This window comes from Triticum dicoccoides, chromosome 5B (assembly GCF_002162155.2).
Source record: "Triticum dicoccoides isolate Atlit2015 ecotype Zavitan chromosome 5B, WEW_v2.0, whole genome shotgun sequence".
Taxonomy (NCBI): domain Eukaryota; kingdom Viridiplantae; phylum Streptophyta; class Magnoliopsida; order Poales; family Poaceae; genus Triticum; species Triticum dicoccoides.
In genome coordinates this window covers 636,633,511-636,654,148 of record NC_041389.1, presented here as the reverse complement: position 1 = coordinate 636,654,148, position 20,638 = coordinate 636,633,511, and the positions used below count along the sequence as shown (strand labels likewise).

At 43.6% G+C, this 20,638-nt stretch overlaps 1 long non-coding RNA gene and 2 pseudogenes across 2 annotated transcripts; 2 read left to right on the top strand and 1 right to left on the bottom strand.

The window, feature by feature from the left end:
• Positions 1-10,279, bottom strand: part of LOC119310347 — a 64,010-nt pseudogene extending 53,731 nt beyond the window's left edge.
• On the top strand, positions 1,872-6,521 carry LOC119312234. 2 transcript variants are annotated; one of them, XR_005151280.1, is made up of 6 exons: positions 1,872-3,093; positions 3,341-3,407; positions 3,995-4,060; positions 4,596-4,648; positions 5,691-5,835; positions 5,957-6,521. It is a non-coding gene; the product is annotated as an uncharacterized LOC119312234 (long non-coding RNA). The 2 variants fall into 2 exon arrangements; XR_005151279.1 differs by having other exon boundaries at positions 5,691-6,521.
• An 883-nt stretch (positions 10,280-11,162) lies between the features above and the next one.
• LOC119310346 lies at positions 11,163-12,340 on the top strand (annotated as a pseudogene).
• Positions 12,341-20,638: the final 8,298 nt, after the last annotated feature.

Below are 20,638 nucleotides of genomic sequence, written 5' to 3'. Positions count from 1 at the left end.
GGGGAGGAGAGGTGGCGGCGGCGAGCGGGACGGCCGGGCGGGGCGGGGCGGTAGGGCGGGCGAGACGACAGGGCGGGGCGAGCGGCTAGGGTTCATCAAGGGAGCCGGCCCTTTTACACCCCCGTCACGCGAAATTACCAAAATGCCCTAGTGGGGACATGGTATTTACATTATGTTGCCATTACTATTCAGTCCAGTAGTGTTTCTTCCAGATCCGACGGCCCAGATCCTCCCAGCTCACGATCCGACGGCTGGAAACGCATCAAGGAATCGAGATGGACGGTCGGATCTTCCAAATCGCTGAGGAGGCTTGTGGATGCATCCTTCTCTTATTTCTGGATGCTCGCTTACTACACTCAGTGGACATGTAAAATATATTGTTGAATGATTATTCAATGCATGAGATGGAAAATGTACCAATAAATAACAATGGTGTCCCAATCCATAGTTTCATATACTACAGCGCACATCAAACTTATAAAAATAATAATATTATGACCATGTAATTTGCTATAACATGGAGAAGTGCACTGTAGCCGAAACTATAGCATTTCCAGGATTAAGTTTATCTAAAATTTAGGAACCAAAATAGCAAGGTAAGCACATATATCTGCAGTACCAGCAGAATGTGGAGAGTTTGACATAATTCCCCTGTAAAGTTTAGAATCAAGTAGATGTGTTAATTACAAGTTTAGATAAATGTAGCAACGAAATTATAAAATCAAGAGTTTAGCGTTACACCGCAAGACAACAATTCGTTAACACATTTTCAAACAAGCACATATATGGCAGAGCTAGACCGGGTGAACGCAAAAAAATGATGGGGTGGAGAGGGGGGGCAAAAAACTTACCTGGCCGGTTCAATCTACCTATCTCCACAAAGGCTAGATCACAATTCACCACGACAGAAACAATGACTCCTGCGCAACATAACCATAGATTAGACTATTAGAGAAATATGCTAATTAGAAGTTTAGATGCGAAAACACATATCTATGCAAAAATAACTAGATGCGACCATAAATCAAATAGAAGCACGTCCACCCAAATTTATACTACGCAAATACAATTAGCGATGCCACCATAAATCGAGCGTAGAAGCTTCACCCAGATTCAAACCAAATAGATGACGAGGCGTGACCATGTGTAAATCAGAAATAGAATCACAGTAAGCCGGATTCGAACCTAAAGGGGTGATGAAATGACAAGTACACAAAGCGATAACTAGAAGTAGAGCAACCAAGAGCAGATGGACAAAAATGGGGAGAGGCACCGATGCAACCTATGGGCAATTGGGCACTCAACTCCACATAAGAAAGCAAGATCTATAGATCTGCAAGAAGCATCCATCAACTATCGGCTACGAGTTCAACAAAGGAGTGAGAGCGTTAATTACCTTGGCGGTGCAATCTACATTAAACCCATTCATCGTCGCGCAAATGGCGCTTGCTCGCGCGTGCCACGTCGGCAAAGGCACACTGTGCGTGCCAGCCAATGGTGAGGGAGCTAGGTTGCGTACTGGCTGAGAGGGGGAAAGAAAACGCGTCGTTCCACAGGTAGGGACAAAAGAGAGCAGTTCTTTTTTCCCAACGCAACCTCCTCTCCTTCTTTTCCATCCTGACCGGCGGCTAGGGTTCCGTCGGCGCCGCCACAGCCACAGCCACCGGCGCCATCCTTGCTCGTCCAGCGCTGGCCACTGGAGAAGGTGGGCGCCGTCTCCGTCGCCGTCACCGTTGCCGCCTCCGACATCGACCTCGACCTCGACCGTGTCTGCGGCAGCGGCAAGGACCTCCACCTGTAGGTCTCCTTCTCGCCAAGCGAGCGCTCGGGATGAGCAGGTACTTCTCTTCTCCAGCCTTTTGGCAGTTGGGATCCTCTCTCTTCTCGCCGTGCCAAGGGTTGTCATCATTGCCACCCCTGCCCATCCCAAGATCTCAATCTCGAGCAGGGGACATACGCGGCCACGGGCAGCCGCCGGGGACGCCTCTGCATCGTCGGCGGCATAATTAGGAGAGCAGCATGTGGCGATTCTGGTGGTCCTTCCTAGCTTCGAAAACTTCCATATCCAAGTTCGTTTATGCTAGAAAGTGTTTACTGGAATGCATCTATAGCAACGGGTAATTGTCTGACCTTGTAGCATCAAACAATTTGCGCTACGAACTGTGGATCAATCTAAACAATTAGAAATGAGAACAAAATTACTAACTGTAGCCCATTTGTGTATTTATTCATCAAGTTCAGTTTTGGAGATTATCACATATATTAGGTTTCCATTAATCTAGGTACAGTTTGCTGGTGCCATGCATTTCCTGTTACAGCTAGTTAATAATAGTATGTGAACTGGTTGAAATCATGGGACACTTGAGTCGTTTGTCTAACTAATACGGGTTAAATGACTGGTGTGTATCACATGCCTGATGGAGGAGACAGAAAATGCAACTCTTATGTTGCTATCCAATTTAGTGCAGAGCGATAATCCATCGATCTCAGAGTGACACTAGGCATAGTGGGGTGAACTTTTTATTAGAAGGAGATTAGCTAAATATTATTACCAAAGATCCTGCTCAACATCCAGTTTCAGAAGAATGTACAACTGTAGGTAACCATGACGAGTCATCAATCTTCTACTGCCTTCCGCTCAATTTTGTTTGGACGGTGCATGATTCCTTTCATCGTGTCTTCAATAAACCAAAGAGTTACTAGAGTAGTTCTAATCAGGTGTAAACTAATTGTGCATCGAGTCTTCAATAAACCAGAGCAGTTTCTACATACTACACATATCTAATAGTATTTGCTAATACTTGAATACCTTCTGACTGGATCGATTTGCATGGAGACTCGATTGATTCTAATCATATACGGTGCACTTGTTCCATGGAGTAGCGACGGAGAGCAAGCGAGAGGGTTTAGTTCGGTTGAATCTGGGCATGCTTTTAGACTTACAATCGATCTTGATTTCCTCCTGATGCCTGTATCTGCATATGTGCAGCACATGCAAAGTTGGGCGACAAGAGCCAGCTCGATGAGGGCTTCCATTGAAAACATATATCTAATATTATATTTAATCTGGATCTGATAGGAAAATGGTCAAAGGTTTGCTTTCTTTCAACATATTTTCTTTTACAACTAAATAGTACATAATATTAAAAGCCACAAGATTGAAGGAACCAACAAATATGTATATCCCAACTCCTTTATCTTGTATGTTTTTTGGTTAATCTGATTTTCTATTTATTTGCATTGAATTTTGGTAAGGGCAACCCCTTTATTTATGTATCTTCTTTAACAGAAGAACAATATTTGCGGTATTATCAGAGTGTGCTTTATTAATGTATTTCAGGCAATCTATGATGGCATATTTGTTGATTGTCATTTGCAACTTTCTTCTTGAGCAAGCTGAAACAAAAGTAAATATCTATCTCTCTCCCTCTTGGAAGCAAGTTGCAATAGAATGGATAAAATTAATGAGTTTAGCATCAATATCTGATTTTCACTACCAGTCAGGTCTAACTTCTTGAATGATAGTCATTATTGGATTCAGAGTTGTATCGACGTCTTCTATTCTTGAAGGTCTAAATCTATTTACATTGTGTGAAGAAGAAAATGGTTGTTGACATGTTTAGTAGCCTAAGATCTTTCTCTTGCATGTGGTTCAGCTGCTATTTTGAAACACAACTGCTGAGGTGCTTATCTTTTAGTTGGAATTTTGTTAAACGGTCTGAAGCTATCATAATTGTACTATTGTAAAATGCATACAAATTGCTAGAGTTAATATATGTACGAGTGTTTTTAGCTTCATAATATTTGAGAAAATTCGTCGTTAACAGTTTGAATAACAATGTCCTAAATAATCCGGATAAAAGATAGATGGAACGAATACATGTGTAGTTAAATACAATATTATATGATATATAACATCCCAAACCATTTAATTTGCATCGCTGGTTGCCTTGTGTTCGCCTCTATTTGATGTGACTTCTCTATTTTGGTGCAGGTGCTGCTCCATCTATCGGTTGCAGCTACAGCATGAGCCCCTCTTTAGATAGATGGATGGAATTATGTAAGCATTTTATACTGATGCTTGTCCGGATTTTCAGATCATAAGAAGAGTTTGTGAAGTGTCAAAACCTATTATATGCCCTCTCTTTGGTTTTCACATAAAGCTAAGTTGGTTCCCCTGTTTAGAATTTAGATAGAAGTCAGTGTTGAAACATTTTCTATTTATTCCTTTCATATAGTATGTTTAAGACTGTTTGTATTAGTGATGTTTGATCTAGCTTATTAGTAAAACACGCTCACATTTATTTGTACTTCCTTGGTTAGCTGCCGCATTTCTTTGGCTGGGTTGGTTCAAGATAGGGTGGTTCGCTTACTTTCTTTTCGTTTCACATGTCCTTTTGGTTGTCATTACTGTCATTGTATTGACTAGATGATCCTTTACATTATTGGGATGGAGAGTCTGTTCAATTTGGTGTTGCCTGTAAATCATTTTATATACTATCCACTCTTCATAATTCAAGTGTAAATTTTGTTGCATAATTTACTATAGAAAAAGAGGCTTTATATGTTAATGAGTCATCAGTTTTCTCCTGCAGATACTACGAAGTCTTTCTGTGAGGATGCTTTTGTCAGAATGTTTCTTTTACAAGTGAGATTATCATGTTTTGATAGATCACCTCCAATGATTTTATTTGTCCATGACAACTCCCACGTTTGGCAGCAAGCTATTCATCTAGCCAATATATTTTTTGTCTCTGTCCAATGATATAAATTTTAAATAATTGAAGCTAGCATTGTAATGCTTCAGGTTTTTTCTTTCGCTGAATTAGCTTTTAAACTGCTCACCGCTTGGTGCTCATTCATACTCTATTACAATTAAAGGTAATTTACAAGAAATTGTAAAACTTCTTTTTGCGTCGGGAAATATATGATAAGAAAATTTGTGGTCAGCCTAGGTTTTATCAAGATATTTATTATTTAAAAGATTGCACTGTATTTATTTCCTACCAGGAATTCCATTCCATTTTGTGCCCATTGAAACTTGGCTATTAACCACCAGAAGCCACCTTTGCTCCCTGTGTAAGTTGACCATTGTAGTGCAGTGTTTGATATGTTGCCAATAGCTTTTCCGTGAGCACTTTCTCGCCATTTAGTTATTCCTTGAATCAAGTGGATAGCTATTTTGGCTATTGCAGGTTTTGTTATCCTTGTGATTCTATACTTACTCTGTTCCGGAATATAAAGGCACATAAGTTATGTCCCAAATCAAACTTCTGTTGCTTTAACCAAGTTTATGCATAGAAATTTAACAGACACCGACAATATAGTCCTTCACATTACAAGATATGAGAGCGTCTCTTTGTTTCAGCAAGTCGTGGCAATAATGTTCTCATGTTTGTAAACATATGAGATAAAGAGCACATCTCTTTGTATTTTGCCATGGCCACCTTTATTGTTACATGGTGTTTTTCATGAAATATTGGGTATATTATCTACAGATGCAAATTTGAAGTTAAATTTATCAGGCCTTGTCATATATATGTGTGTTACAAGAATGATTGTTCGGGAATTGAGTTCAAAAAAGCAATGGTGTATTGCACGACGAGTGTTCAACGTGCACAAGTACCCTGTTTTCTATTTTGATAGTTGTGATGACACTTCTGGTTTGGTGCTTCTTTTTGTGTCTGTAGGAAAACAAAGTTGCACTGATTTGACAAGGACGGGGGCAGTGGAAGGAGCGGGGCATGCGTACAGTCAGGCTTCTCAAACGGACAACCAAGGTCCACCTTGTCATGCGACATGCCAAGAGCCTCAGGATCTGCGGCAAGCACCTTGGTACTTCTTTACTTGTCCTTTTTTGGGGGATATGTTCTCTCTCTATCAATCTCTTTCTAAATTTTTCTCATCTTTGTTTCTGTGCCTGCAATGTGGTCGGTGAAATACGGTCATTGAATAGAGTTTGCAGCTCATACTACATAGGAGGACATAGCATGAAGAGGGCGATGACCCTTGGGCGCTTGCCACGGGATTAAGGGCTTGGACGTCGTCGTCGTCCTTGCCCATCCGCGCAGGGCACCATAGTGAACCCCGTCGGCTCCGTCGATCTGCTAGACCTAGGTTTCATGGCGGCGCAGATGAAGGCCTTTTTCGACTCCAGGCCGGCCGCAGCCACAGCATCGACGACAACCAGATCAAACCCGACTCCTCTGACATATGGATCGACCGTTGCTCCCTTGCTGACTACAACAATGGGCTGATCGGCATCACACGCCAAAGCACCCACGTCACCATCTCTAGGCCGTTCCCTTTTCTTCTGTCTGTCCTTGCTGCCACGGCGACTGGGTCATCAGGCTCGAATAGTCTTTCAACATATGAGTGATTGAGTGATACAGGAAGCTGGCTCAGATTTTGTTTTCGATCTGATTGTGTGATCTGTATGTTCATAGGATATGTTCGTTGATGTTTACCTTTTTCTGAATATCTTGATTATAAAACATGTTTGATGCAATTTTGGAGCTGAATGGTTGTTCAGTCTGATTTATTCGTACAGTCCATGGTACCACATCTGCAAGCTACATCTTGTGCAAATTTGGTGTGTGTGTGTGTGTGTGTGTGTGTGTGTGTGTGTGTGTATGTGTGTGTGTGTGTGTTTGTGTGTATGTGTCCCTCTTTGTGTGTGTGTATACAGACTAATGTTCTTACTAATATGATCTGATACACGAGGGGTGGGAGAAGGACTGCAGGAGGACATGCCCTGTTTTAGATCCACCCGATCATTCCAAGTTTTTGCAAGGTCCGCTTCTTATGAAAAAAATTCTTTCGATGAGCAGCCTAGCCAAATAATTACAATTAGTCCTTTTAGTTGGATTTAGTATTAGCTAAATTATTTTCTTCCCGTGACACTGAACAAACTGAGTATAATTTTATTTTGCTTTAGATTAGTATTGTAGAGTAGGAAGACTTGCAAGAATTTGTATAATATTTTTGAATTCTTCTCAAACTGAAAGGATCACATACTGAAGCAAATAATTTATGTATTGTTATGTAGGAGTTTGGATTACTCTGAAGACTTCTTTTAGGATCTTGAATTACTCTGAGCAATTCGCACAAGAGTTGAGAGTATAGTCTGAACACTAGCCATAGTGTGCCACGACGACCACTTGCACTACAGGAGCCTCGCGGCGCGGTCATCTTTCCTTTCTCCTCCTCCAGCCCCCTTCCTTTAGCTCTCATTGTAGCTTTTATGTGCAAGAGATTTGATCATGGGCATAAGCAAACAGTTTCACATTTCATTGGTGCACGCGCATGAAAAATGAACTTGGAAGGATTTCTTTTCTAAGGTGATTTTCTTCATTATTATGCACCAGCATCATTCCTAAATATACTTTATCATTTGTACCCTCTTTTTGGTCCATGACGACCGTGATGTTCCTATTGAAACACAGGTCTGGAATTTATAATTTCCTGGATTAGTAGCCATTAGCGTATTCCTCATTTTTGTTTCCCTGGTCTCCCCTTTGCAATGCTCAAGATTGCCTGCTAGGTTTTCACTCACTATGAGAAGCTACTCAGACACACATGCATGACGCATGATAGATGCATTCCTTATATTTCTTTTCGATCTGATAGCTTTGAGCCTTTGACTTCCGTCTTTTTCATATATCTTTCCTTCTACAGTGTGAGTCTGGTTTCATGGAAATGTGCACTCCACAAGTGTGATTCGGAGCAGACTGGATCGAGCTTACGAGAGGGTCAGTATTAATTGTTCAGGTTGGCTTCACTGTTTTTTCCGCTCGACTTGTATGTTGCTTTTTATCTGTATAATGAACCTAGAATATAGTTATGTATTTTGTAATACTTAATTCTTCAAAGTGATAATCAGTACTATGAATCTTGACGCATACTCCCTCTGTCCGAAAAAGCTTGTCCCTCAAATGGATGTATCTAGCACCAAGTTAGTGCTAGATATATCCATTTGAGGGAGATGCTTGGGACAAGCTTTTTCGGACGGAGGGAGTACTATATTTATTTGGTGGTATACTTTAGCCCAGATTATGGAATTTTTGTTCAGGTATAGTTTCAACAAGTGAATCTAGAGTTGTTTGTGTTGCAGCAGATACTTCTATTTTTCTATTAACTAAAATTATTGCCCCTTTGTGATCATGCGAAATATTTCTCACTAGAGCTTTAGTACAACACTTCTTTTTATTTATACTTTCCAAGAAAAGTTATTTTAATTATCCTAAAGTTGCCTCCCAGATGATTATTCAGTGCATGTTGGAACAACCAGACGCTCTAATGTGCATAGATAAGATTGAGGCGCACAAGACCGCCTCAAGAGGCGCGCCACGGGCGCGCCCCAACTACTAGTCTCCACCAAGGGTAGATCACAGATCCACCACCAAGATCGAAACTCTTGCAGAACAAAACGATCGAATAGACCTTCAAAGAAGTATCCTAATCAAAAGGCTAGATGCGGAAACATGGACCTATGTAAATACAACAAAATATAAGCATGAATTGGACATAGAAGTAAGTTCACCTGGCTTAAAACTACACAAATACAAACAGCGACACCACTATTTATAAATCAAGTCGTAGAAGCACCGTCACTCGGATTCAAACCAAACTAAAGGGCGCACGTGAACAAGGTAGAAACACCAGCCTGTGGCTGGTAGGAACTGCTAGAGGACGAGGACGAAGCCCCTGGTTGAGCGTCACAAAGATCATCGACAAAACGATCCACCGACCGGCTGGCTACACATCCGCACACCAGGCATGCGAGACCACGAGATCAAGAATCAACAGTTGAGAACTCACCAGAAAGATTTGGAGAAATTGCATGGCATCAAAGGACTACATGAGGACGCGATCGGCAAAGCAAACCAGAAACCAGGTCCTCAGCGAAACATCCAAATCCCTCCGCCCAAAACTAAAACCGCACGACGAAGCAACCAAGCCGAGACAAAAGACGTCGAGCAAAGCACGCGCCACATGCACGCGGTGATATGTATGTCTTACCGGGGCAGGCAGGCGAGGAAGGAGCCGACTGGCTAGTCCCTCCGGCCACCGGTGAAGAGAGAGGAAAATGTGCGTGTCATGAGGGGAGGAGGTCCCTCCTCGTATCGTCAGCTAGCTAGCCTCGTAGGTTCGGAAGGGAGCGACGAGCGTGAGAGAGAAGTGATGATTGGAATGGAGGTGAGGCGGGGTTTGTGAACTGCTGAAGGATTATCTTTCCATGCACCACATCATATCTTTCAACAAGTGTTGCATTTGTCGAAATGAATGCAGGATGCCCTCTCTCAAATTCTGCTACCCTCTTGATAACATCAGCAAAGGAAATTTTGAAGCGCGAGTTTGTTCTTTTAAAATGGCGATGACACAGGCAACTAGTCTTCTTGTTTGAAGGATAGTGTCACACCATGGCGCATACTGCTTTGTTGTCTGGCGTAACTTGTACCTGGCATAATTAAAATTCTTATGTAAGTTAGAGGGAGGTTTTATAAGGAATTGCAAGATTTCATCCATAAATAAAATGGAAATTTCAAGATATGATAAGATCCAAAATGCATGGCAAGGAATTGTAGCAGGTGTTTCATATAGATAATGGATTTGAGCTGCATGGGTACTTACCAACCTATGTCGGTTCGAATAGATATGCAGATCATCCAGCCACTAAATTCTACAACCCATTCCATGATTGGACTTAGATAAATTGGAATCCCTTAATCTTCCTGGCCAGATGTACTTGAGGAAGAAGATAACTCTGCTGGCTCAGCTATTGAACAGAAAGTCCCATCATCGTCTCTCATACAACCAGACCCAAAGATCGCTATATCATTGTCAGCATCTAGTTTCATAGGGATGAGCTCCAAAGCATGAATCTAGAGTCTGAATTATAGAGAACCCACTTGTTGAGTATTCTTACTGGCATGCCATCTTCATTGTCAAACATGTACTCATCCATTTCAAAATCGCATGGTGTATATTATGCGGGCAGTGGGTATTCATTGGCAATCCGAGCTTCACTGATCTTGATGTAGGCATTTTTAGTTTTCTGTGAACTTCCACTCTTGGCTCTCTTCTTCTCCATTTTCCACTCTTCCTCTTCTTGCAGCGTACTTGCAAGTTTCTCTTCAACCTCATTGTCGGTCACCTGCACCTCCTTGCACCGACCATCCTTGATCGCCAGAGTTCCATGTGAGGTCAAAGCTACCGGCTTGCTGAATCCCACCGTAAATTTACACTCATTTCTTAGTGCAACAAGAGCAGGCAGCATGGACACATCATCTCATCATCATTGTTTGATGTATGATCTAGTGCAGCAAGCTGGTTATGAATGAAATCACCCATGGAGATCACAAAGCCCATCCTTACCATTCCATTGAAGCTTCTGCTTGAATTAAATGAAACGAACGATGTTAGTGAGCAGCTCTTCTAGACACAGCAAGGGATTTTTTCCGACCGATCTAGCTAGCTTCCTGTAAACTACAACACATACACGAGCCTTTAGGCTGAATTGGTCAAAATAAGACCCATAGCTTGTTGTGGGCTTCACACATTTACAGTCAGCTACCTCTGTTGGGAGCCAAATTACCGAAGTGCCTTCTTTGTACCTAGAAATTGCCCAACCCTTAATCTGCCCAAACCTCACACTTTGTATTACATTTTTGCTATGCTTTTCCATCTCATCATCAAAGGACATGACAAGAGCTGTCATGGAGACACCATCACTCTGGGACATATAAAACGGTTGCACATTACCATCTCTACCATGTAGGATGAAATCGAGGAGTTTCTTGCGGCATATCTTATCTTCAGTTCATGTTCTTGTCAACCTAATAGCCTCTATTTCTTCCTTAGTCTGAATTTACTTGATTTTCACAAATGAAGCTTTTTCGGATAAGTCAATTGCCTTATCTTTGAAATTCGGGCAAACAACAGCTCTCTTTGATCTCTTGTTGGCAATTTCCGCATGATCAATGTTTGTGGTAGCATTTCTCTCCTCAGTGAACACATCATCCCTCTTATGAGGCTTTGTTTATTGACGTATAAATGCATATGTACGCGGGTGTAGAAAAATTTCAGATCTGGTCATTCTTGCCTCAACCTCGGCAAGCTCAGGTTTTACCCCCTCCCCGCACATCTATCCTATTCTGGAGATGGCAGAGACAGAGCACATGGACATCGTCGAAGTGATAATGACCGCAGCTGTGCTGGCGGAGGCGTGGATGCCTGGATTCGGGCCTCGCATGGGGTGCACTTTCGACTCTGAGAAATTCCCCAACTTGATGTTGCAGATAGAGGTCCTTGCCGGAGGAGGATCTGTCCCTGACTCGGTGAGCAACAACGACGAGAAAGCCGATAAAGGACATACAATTGACTCTTCCTCAACAATGGCAGGCAAGCCAGTTTTAACCCTAAAGATCATTCTTATGAATTCACTTATTCTCGCTGGAAGAAGTCCTTTCTTTCTAAAGCTTTTCACTAATGGCATGAAAGAATCCGGTGAGACGCATCCAAGAATTAGGATTGCTGATTCAGAGGAAAATGCCCTTATGGAGCTTCTAAGATTCATGTATAGTGCAAAGTTGACAACAATTGAGCCCACTCTTCTGCTCGACATCTTGATGGCTGCTGATAAATTTGAGGTTCTTGCTTGCATGAGGCACTGTAGTCAGTTTCTCACAAGCCTTCCTACGACCACATAATTTGCATTTCTATACCTAGACCATCCATGATCCTCTTTAATGGTTGCTGAAGTTTAGAGTGTGGTACATGTAGGCAAGGAATTCCTCGCTGACAAATACAAGGATTTTCGTAAGTTCGAAGCTGAAGTGATAAACATCACTCTTGTTGGGATCGAGTCCATCTTTTCGAGTACTGACCCGATGTTACTATCTGAAGATGATGCATATTACTTCTTTCTCAACTGGGCCAGTGTGCGATACCCAGAATTTGAGGAAAGACGGAAGATCTAGAGTTGCCGTTTACTTCTGCTGGTACGCTTCAGTCATATGATAGGTTTGTCACTTCAGAATGTCCTAGCATGCACTGATGATGATATAGACCATGAGCAAGTACCTCAATGTATTGCTGAGATACTTCTATACAAAGTTTACCCAACACAGATGGAAGGTACTCATGCAGCAGAAGTAGCAACCCATCACAATTTTCCGAGCAAATTTAGGAGTTGAGGACCATGAAAGTTGTTGCGTTCGATCGACCCTGCCCACATGTTACAGTTTACATGGCATCGGAACCAAGAGGTCTTGAGTTTAAGATCTGGCTGGCGCAATTTAAAAATAAAAACTGCAGCCCACTTCCGGTCCACATTTAGGCCTGAGGGAGCCACACGTGAGGGTGAGTGTTTGACGTATAAATGCATAACCCGTATTTCCCATCAAGTTGAGCTTTTGGGTGAACTGGCTTTTGCGTGCAGTTCTACATTGCTTCGCACCTCTTTGTTCCTGAAACCAAGAAAATGTTGGCTAAACTTTATGATAGTAGGAATGTTAAACACATTTTTTGGGAAAAAATGTTGGATGCATTGAAAGAACTGAATGCAATGCAAGTATGTATGCATCAGGTGAAACCCATACATAAAAGATATTAACATGGCTGATGTTTAATTACTCATTCTTTGATCCAGCCAATCTAATTATGCTCGATTAGTTGAATGCATGAGATGGCAAATATACCAATAAATAACAATGGTGTGTCGATCCACATCCTCATATACTACACTGCACATCAAACCAATAAAAATAATAAGTTAATGTCTAAAAATTCAGAACAAAAATAGCAAGGTAAACATACGTACCTGCAGTACCCGCAGAATGTGCAGAGTTTGGCTTAATTCCCCTATAAAATTTGGAATCAAGTAGATATGTCAATTAGCAGTTCAGATAAATGTAGCAATCTAATTGCGAAATCAAGAGTCTATGGTTACACCGCAAAGCAGCAATTTGTTAACACATTTTCAAACAAGGACAAATCATGGGCGAAGCGGCCAACCATGGAGGCGAGACCGCAAGATCCTTGACCAAAACACACCGAAAGCACAGTTAAATGCACACACAACACATGGTTCCAGCCAGCTGCCCGATCGACTATCATTCATCGAAGGTTACGATGCCCAAGGAAAGATCTGGGAGCACACACACGCTTTGACCAACTGGCTAGACCCAAACCATCTAGGCAAGACCACAAAGGTCCATGATCAAATGTTCAGAACCCGCCAAAAAATTGGAGAAATCGCATGGCGTCAAAGGAGTACACGCCGCCTCAATCGGTAAAGCAAACGGAAAAAAGCAGAAACCAGATCCGATCCTCGACGAAACGTCCAAATCCCTACCCAAAAACCAAAACAACACGGTGCAGCAACCAAATCGAGACAAAAGACGGAGAGCAAGCATGCGCCGCACAGGCGCCACCCACTCATTGTAAATCCTACCGGGGCTGGCTAGGAAGGAGCCGGTCGGCTGGTCCCTTCGGCCTCCGGCGGCGAGAATAGAAAGTGTGTGCGTGAGCGGGGGAGAAGGGAGGGTGCATCTCGTCATCTAGTTAGCCTCGCAGGTTTGGAACGAAGCGACGAGCGAGAGGAGATGAGACGCATATGGGGGAGAGGATTAGAATGGAGGTGGGCCAGGGGTATAAATAGAGGCGGGCGCGGTCTCACGAGAGAGAGAGAAGTGGAAAGATGTCCGTCCGTCCGTCCGAGGGTATAGGGCGCGGGTTTGGATGGGGTGAGTCCGTTGGGCAGGAGGGCGATGTCCTCCATGAAGGGCATGGGCTCGCGCTCGGGATTGACCTCGCGGAGGAGTAACTCCTTTCCCGTTTTGTTGTGACGCTGCAGGTTTCTTTCCATTCATATTGGCGACCATCCTCCCTCCCCGTTCAAATGTGCCAGCTGCCCGTCGCTCGAAAACAAAAAGGTGTGCCACTTGGTTCACATTTATATTAGGAAAAGTATACATGGTATACTTGGAAAATAATTATGGCAATATGAAATTGACTGTTTCGTTCACCCAGTGCATGAAATGGCCCTTTAGCGTTGTTGAGCCAGGCACCCCTCGCGGCATGATCAGATGTCACCTCAAGAACTCCACCTGAGACCAAAGCTACCAACTTGTTGAATGTCACTTTAGATTTACACTCATTTCTTATGGCCACAAGAACGGGCATCATGGAAAACATTTCGTCATCGTTGTTTGCTGTATGATCCAGTGTAGTGAGCTGGTTATGAATGAACTCACCGATGGAGATCAAAAGTCCTTGCTCACTGTTCCGTTCCATTGAAGCTTCTGCTTGAATTCATGGAACGGACAATGCTAGCGACTAATCTTCCATGCTCAGCAAAAGATTTCTGCTGACCAATCATCCAGTTTCCTGTAAACTTCAACACACACATGAGCTTTCTGGCTGAAAAGGTCAAAATGAGACCTATAATTTCTTGTGGGATTCACACATTCGTAGTCAGCTAGTTTAGTTGAGAGCCAAATTATTGTAGTGCCTTCTTTATAGCCACAAATTGACTAGCCCATGACGCGCCCAAATCTCACAAAGTGTATGCCTGTTTTTCTGTCCTTTTCCACATCATCATCTAAGGGCATGATTAAGGCTGTCATGGAGACACCATCACTTTGAGACATTTCAAACGGCTGTAGATTACCGTCTTTACCATGCAGGATGAAATGGAGGAGTTTCTTGCGGCATTTCTTATCTTCAGGTCCTGTTCTTGTCAACCTAACAACCTCTATTTCCTCCTTAGTTCGGATTTCCTTGGTTGTGACAAGTGAATCTTCTTCCGATAAGTCAAACACGTTCTCTTTGAAATTCGAACGGGCAACTGCTCTCTTTGATCTCTTGTTGGCAATGTCCCCGTGAGTAATGTTGGTGGTAACATTGCTCTCCTCAACGATCTCATCATCCCTCTTATGAAAAAGGTTTTGCTTGGTGCCTCTTTGTTCCTGAAAACCAGAAAAATGTTGGACTCATTTTTTGATAAAAAATGCCTGACACATTTTTTGCAACAAGAAATGTTGGACACATTGAAAGAAGTGGATGTAATGCAAATCTGTATGCACCAGAGAATCCCATACATAAAAATATTAACACGGTTGATGTTTAACTATTCATTCTTTGATCCACCCATTCTAATTATGCTCGCTTACTACACATAGTGGTCTTGTAAAATATAATGCTGAATGATTAGTTAAATGCATGAGATGGCAGACTTATCAATATATAACAATGATGTCACAATCAATAGCCTCGTATACTACACCACACAATAAAAGGCTAGGGCTCCTTTACCTCCCGCCGGCGCCGCTCTCGGTACGCCTCGTCTCCGGTGGCCTTAGGGCCATGGGAGTAGAGTGGATCCCGAACCTTGCCGGTGGTAGGGCTCCGTTTTTTGACATTTCTTTGAGTTTTGTTAAGGCTTGTGTCCTGCTCGGGAACGCGAGATAGCGGCGGCTCCCTGAAGATGGAATAAGCTTCTCCCCACCTAGGCCCCGTTCCGGCGGTACTTCTAGGATCACTGGTGGGCGTGTGGAGGTGTGTCTTTGGCAGATCTGTATTTGGTGGATTTGCTCGGATCTGGTCGTCATTTGTCTATGTTCTTGTGTCTTCAGGTTGGATTCTTCTGATCAACGCTACTCTTGAACAACAGTGGTTGTTGTCCTGTTGCATTGGTCCTATGGGGCTGTAGCACGACGACTTTCTGACTGTCTACTACAAAAAGATTTGCTCGGCTCCGGCGAGAGACGGACGATGACAGCGGCGCATCTTCGGCTCGCTTCAGTTCTTGTAGTCGTCGGTAGGTGATCTACGGATCTGGATGTAATTTTTATTATTTCTTTGTGTTCGTTGTACTACAATAATTGAAGATGAATAGGTTGGAAGTTTTTCCGGAAAAAGAATACGACACCGCACATCAAACTTATAAAAATAATAATATTATGACCGTGTAATTTGATAACATGGAAAATGCTATGGTACATAAACTAAAGCATTTCCATGAATAAGTTATTAATATCTAAAATTTAGGAACAAGAATAGCAAGGAAAACATACATACGTGCGGTACCAGCAGAATGTGGAGAGTTTGGCATAATTTCCCTGTACAGTTTAGAATCAAGTAGATATGTTAATTAGAAGTAAAGATAGATGTAGCAATCAAATTGCAGAATCAAGAGTTTGGCAGTTACACCGCAAAACAACACTTGTTAACGCATTTTCATACATGTACCTAGTTCCAATGACGGAGTGGTGGGGGGTGGGCAAAAAGCTTACCTCGCCGTTGCAACCTACAAATCTCTACCAAGGACAGATAAAAAATTCACCACCACAGAAACCAAGAGTCCTTCACAACAGAACCATAAATTAGACCATACATCTAGAAATGTCATCATATACACATCGAGGGCAGAAGCTTCACCTGGATTCAAACCAAAGGTGTGACGAGACACCACCATGCATAAATCAAACATAAAATCACAATAAGCCGGATTCAAACCAAAACGAGTGACGAAATGCCAAGTAAGAAAAATCATATCGCACGACATTTGCTTATGGCGGATGGTGTGTACAAAATGAAAATGCGAGCAGGGACACTCAAACTCATGCGGGTGGCAGGTGTCAACACCTGCGGACCACCAGAATAAGCCAAGTACACAAAGCGATCACCATATGTCGCCAATCGCGGTCACAGTTCCATGTCTTCTACACGTTCTATGCCGCGCAGAATGTACCAGCAAATTGGGCTTTGTGGAGGCCTTGAAACAACACCAGCTGTCATGGGAAGGCAGGGTGTAGACCTCCCGGTTCCGATATCGAAGACCATGCCTTTGACCTCTAAACCCGCTGTTCCAGTACATACAGTTACCCTTCAGTCTGGGGATACCTTGGGCATAAAATTGACACCGTGTTGTTCCTCCCGACAAACACTGAGTAGCCACCCAAGTGGGTGACGGCATCCCAACATGGTTAGCGCTGGGGATAATATGTCAGAACAAATATTTCATTCTGCTCTACCCAGCGCTGACCACTGCCGGTTGGCAGCCGCAAATTGACCCTGCAGCTCGCGTTCCTCCCGATTTGGTAGAGGTTGCCCTTGCAGAAGACAAGGTGCTTGGCGCTAGTGAAACCTGACAGTTTGCCGTGGAACGGTGTAAAAATGGTGGCGGGGTCGAACGGAAGGTTGTTGGCAGACAATAAAGGCTCGACCATGGTCGCCGGTGCCGGTCCAATCTGGCGGCGCTCCGGTAGGCGGAGCACGTGGACATCTCCACACCAGGTTAGGTAGTATACCGTACACCTTTGTCATGGAAGAGGAAGTCGGTGAGCTGATATCTTGCGTGAAGGCGGAGGGGATTGAGGATGGTCCACTCCTTGTCCTCTGCAACGATGTAACCCGAGTAGCAGCAGGGAGATATCGACGGCGGTCATGGGGTTGAAGAGGCTGAACACGCAGAAGCCGAGCCCCGACCAGGGCCAGCAATCGGAGAGGTAGGAGATCCACCCGTCGTTGGAGCCCAAGCATGGCCCGGGGATGGCCCTTAGGCCGAAGGAGCTGCGCGTGGGGAGCGAGGCGGCTGCAGTGGCGCTGTTCTGACCGATGAGAAGGAGCGGGGACGGCGGCTTGAGCGCCCGACGCCATGCTGTGCAGGCGCCCCGCGCGCTGGCGTAGCACGTGAGATCCTCGACCCCATCACTGACGCAACCGACGAGGTCTTCTTGGAGATTCTCCCAGCGCCGCATGGCGGCGGCGGCCGTGGGTGGATCCGTTCTGGAAACGGTGGCCCTAGGGCTCGAGCAGGGATGGGGACGATCCTAACGCTGCTTTGGGAATTTCCTCATCGGAACAAGCCATCCTGAGTAAGCGATGTCCTTACTCGTAGCGCGGTCCACCTCTCCGAATTGGTTGGGCTAAAAATACTGCAGCCCCTGACCGCTGTCAACTCCCTAAAAAAAAACCCTTCCCTACAGTCAATGAGCAATGGTGGACTAAAGCAAAATAAAATAAGATTCGACTTAATGCTGCATATTTTAATAAGCGATATGCCTAGCTTTCACACAACATCAAATAGAGAAATGAAACACAAGAGCGTACAAGTTTACGAATCTACCATTTTTTAGCTTTGCACTCCCTTCCATCCCGTCCACTTGATCGCTCTGCGCAAATCTAGTGCTAACATCAGGATTCCCTCTCTAGATGCTAGTTGATCTCCTTCATGAACAGAGCCTTGAAAAAAGGCCGGCACCACACAACAAGTTCCTCGCAGGATCAACGAAGGATATTGCTGGGATGGCACAACAGTCTGCAGAGAGTTAAAGACAACATCTTTTCGCACCTTCTGAAGGTTCTAGAGGATCGGGGTGATCTCCACCTGCCATATTCGGCTTGGCAGGACCGCGGGAGGCTTTAGGTCCTAGATCGAGAAACGCTCAGCTAGAATTGAGACGTTCAAGAGGGACCAGACCATGGTGGAAATGCTACAGACCGACCATGGTAGAATTGAGACGTATGAGAGGGACCAGACCACTGGAATCTTTACAGTGAAATCCATGTATCTGGATATTATTAACTCGGTTCTGTCCCAAGATCTTTACATATCTGGAAAGTCAAGGTGCCTTTAATAATCAAAGTTTTCATGTGGTTTGTCCATAAGGAAGTGATCCCGGCTAAGGACAATTTGGCAAATCGCAATTGGGAAGGTTCAAGGAGATGTAGTTTATGCGACCGTGACGAATCTACCAAACACCTCTTTCTCGAGTGTCCGGTCGCAAAAGTTTTATGGCGGTCAATACATAAGCGTTTGATATTGCTCCTCTAAATAGCATTCACATGTTATTTGGAACGTGGCTAAATGGAGTAGAGGCAGAGACAGCGAAACATATCCATGTACGAGTATGTGCTTTATTATGGGCTATATGGAATTGCAGGAATGATTTGGTTTTTAACAGGATGACAAATATCCACTTTTTGCAGGTTATCTTCAGGACCACTACTTTAATCCGTATGTGGTCGCTACTCACTCCGACTGAGGCTACAGAGCGTTTGGTTACTGGATCTACCCGTTGGGAGATGATAGCTCGGGCTATCTTCAACCGGTTTGGATGGCGGTCATGTAATAGGATAGGCGTTTAATTGCCTATTTCTGCCTATACTCCGCAAACCTAATCTTTGGAGAATTACCATTTCCGAGTATGAACCAATGCAATTAATTGCACTCATTAGTTTGTACTTGCCATGAATTTCACATGAGTTTCTAAAGTCGTCGCGGGGATGTGGCCATGTGGGTGCGTTGTCTGATGAATCAGATGTGAGTCATGATGTCAATGGTGGTACGCCATAATCGTAGCAGTAATATTTCCAGTATGATATTCAATTCAATTACACTTGATTGTGCCAATTATCTCGAGGCATTAACTTTGCTTCACATAATCACATTCCAGAAGGACCACATCTGGACTGAGGCGGACGACATACTGCTGATCGACGCGCACAAAATCCACGGAAACCATTGGTCGACGATCGCGAGGTGCTTGCCCGGCTGGTGGGAGAATGCCATTAAGAACCACTGGAACACGACAAAGCGGAGCCTCAAGTCGAAGCGCCGGCTAAAGAAGAAGACAAGCCAACAAGCCGCCCTGGCTTTTTCCCGCCGGTTGTGGCACCCTTCTCTTATTTTTAGCTCCGTGAGAGCCTTTTTGTGTTCAAGACTTTGTTGCACGCTTATTTTTTATTAATAAATGGCCACATGCATCGTTCAGATGCAGAGGCCGGGGACAGTCCTCCTTTTCTAAAACAAACTGAGGGTAGCGCTGTCAGCAAGTACACTATCATAACCTTGTTGATTTGCTTGTTCGTAACACTTATAATGAGGCTCTAAACTCTAGGCATGGCCCCTGGCTCGAACACAAGGCAATGCACTTTCAATGTAATTTGTGAAAGCGTAATGCAAACGGTAACATATTCATAATGAGATATTTTAAGATGCCCCTCTTCCCTTCTAAAAGGTAAGGCGAGAATTTGATCCTAGCCATTGATTGATCAAGGGTATATTTGTCTATATAAATGTGGTAATTGTAGCAGTATTGGAAATAAATATTGTTAACATATTTAAGATTTACTCCTTATAATTCCATATATACTATGCAAGTTTTTCTTATCAAGGATATACCATCATACACTATCTCATATACTGAAATATGCTACATTTTCCAGACATGAAAGATTGGAACAACTATGTTTGCAAATATAGTTTTGTAGTACGCTTAGCCAATTGACTTCCACCAAGTAGGAGAAAATATTGATCCTTATCGGCAGACGAAAGCTCCACACAATGCATGCCAATTTATTAATCAGTTGACATTCGAGGCTACCAACTATGACACGGATGTCTGCTTCATTGGAAGACACAAGCGCATCCGTTGTAACCTAGATGCCAGCAAGCTTAGATTTAGTGACACATGAGAGGCGAGGATGAAGGGGAAGGCGGTACTGGTATAGACAGCTGTTACTGAAGCATTCCGCCCGGTGCACTGAGAAAAAGGAGTTGTAGCTTGGAGGCAGAGAGGACCCAGGCAGCCGACTATCCACCCAGAACATGGTCGCCACCCCATTCTGA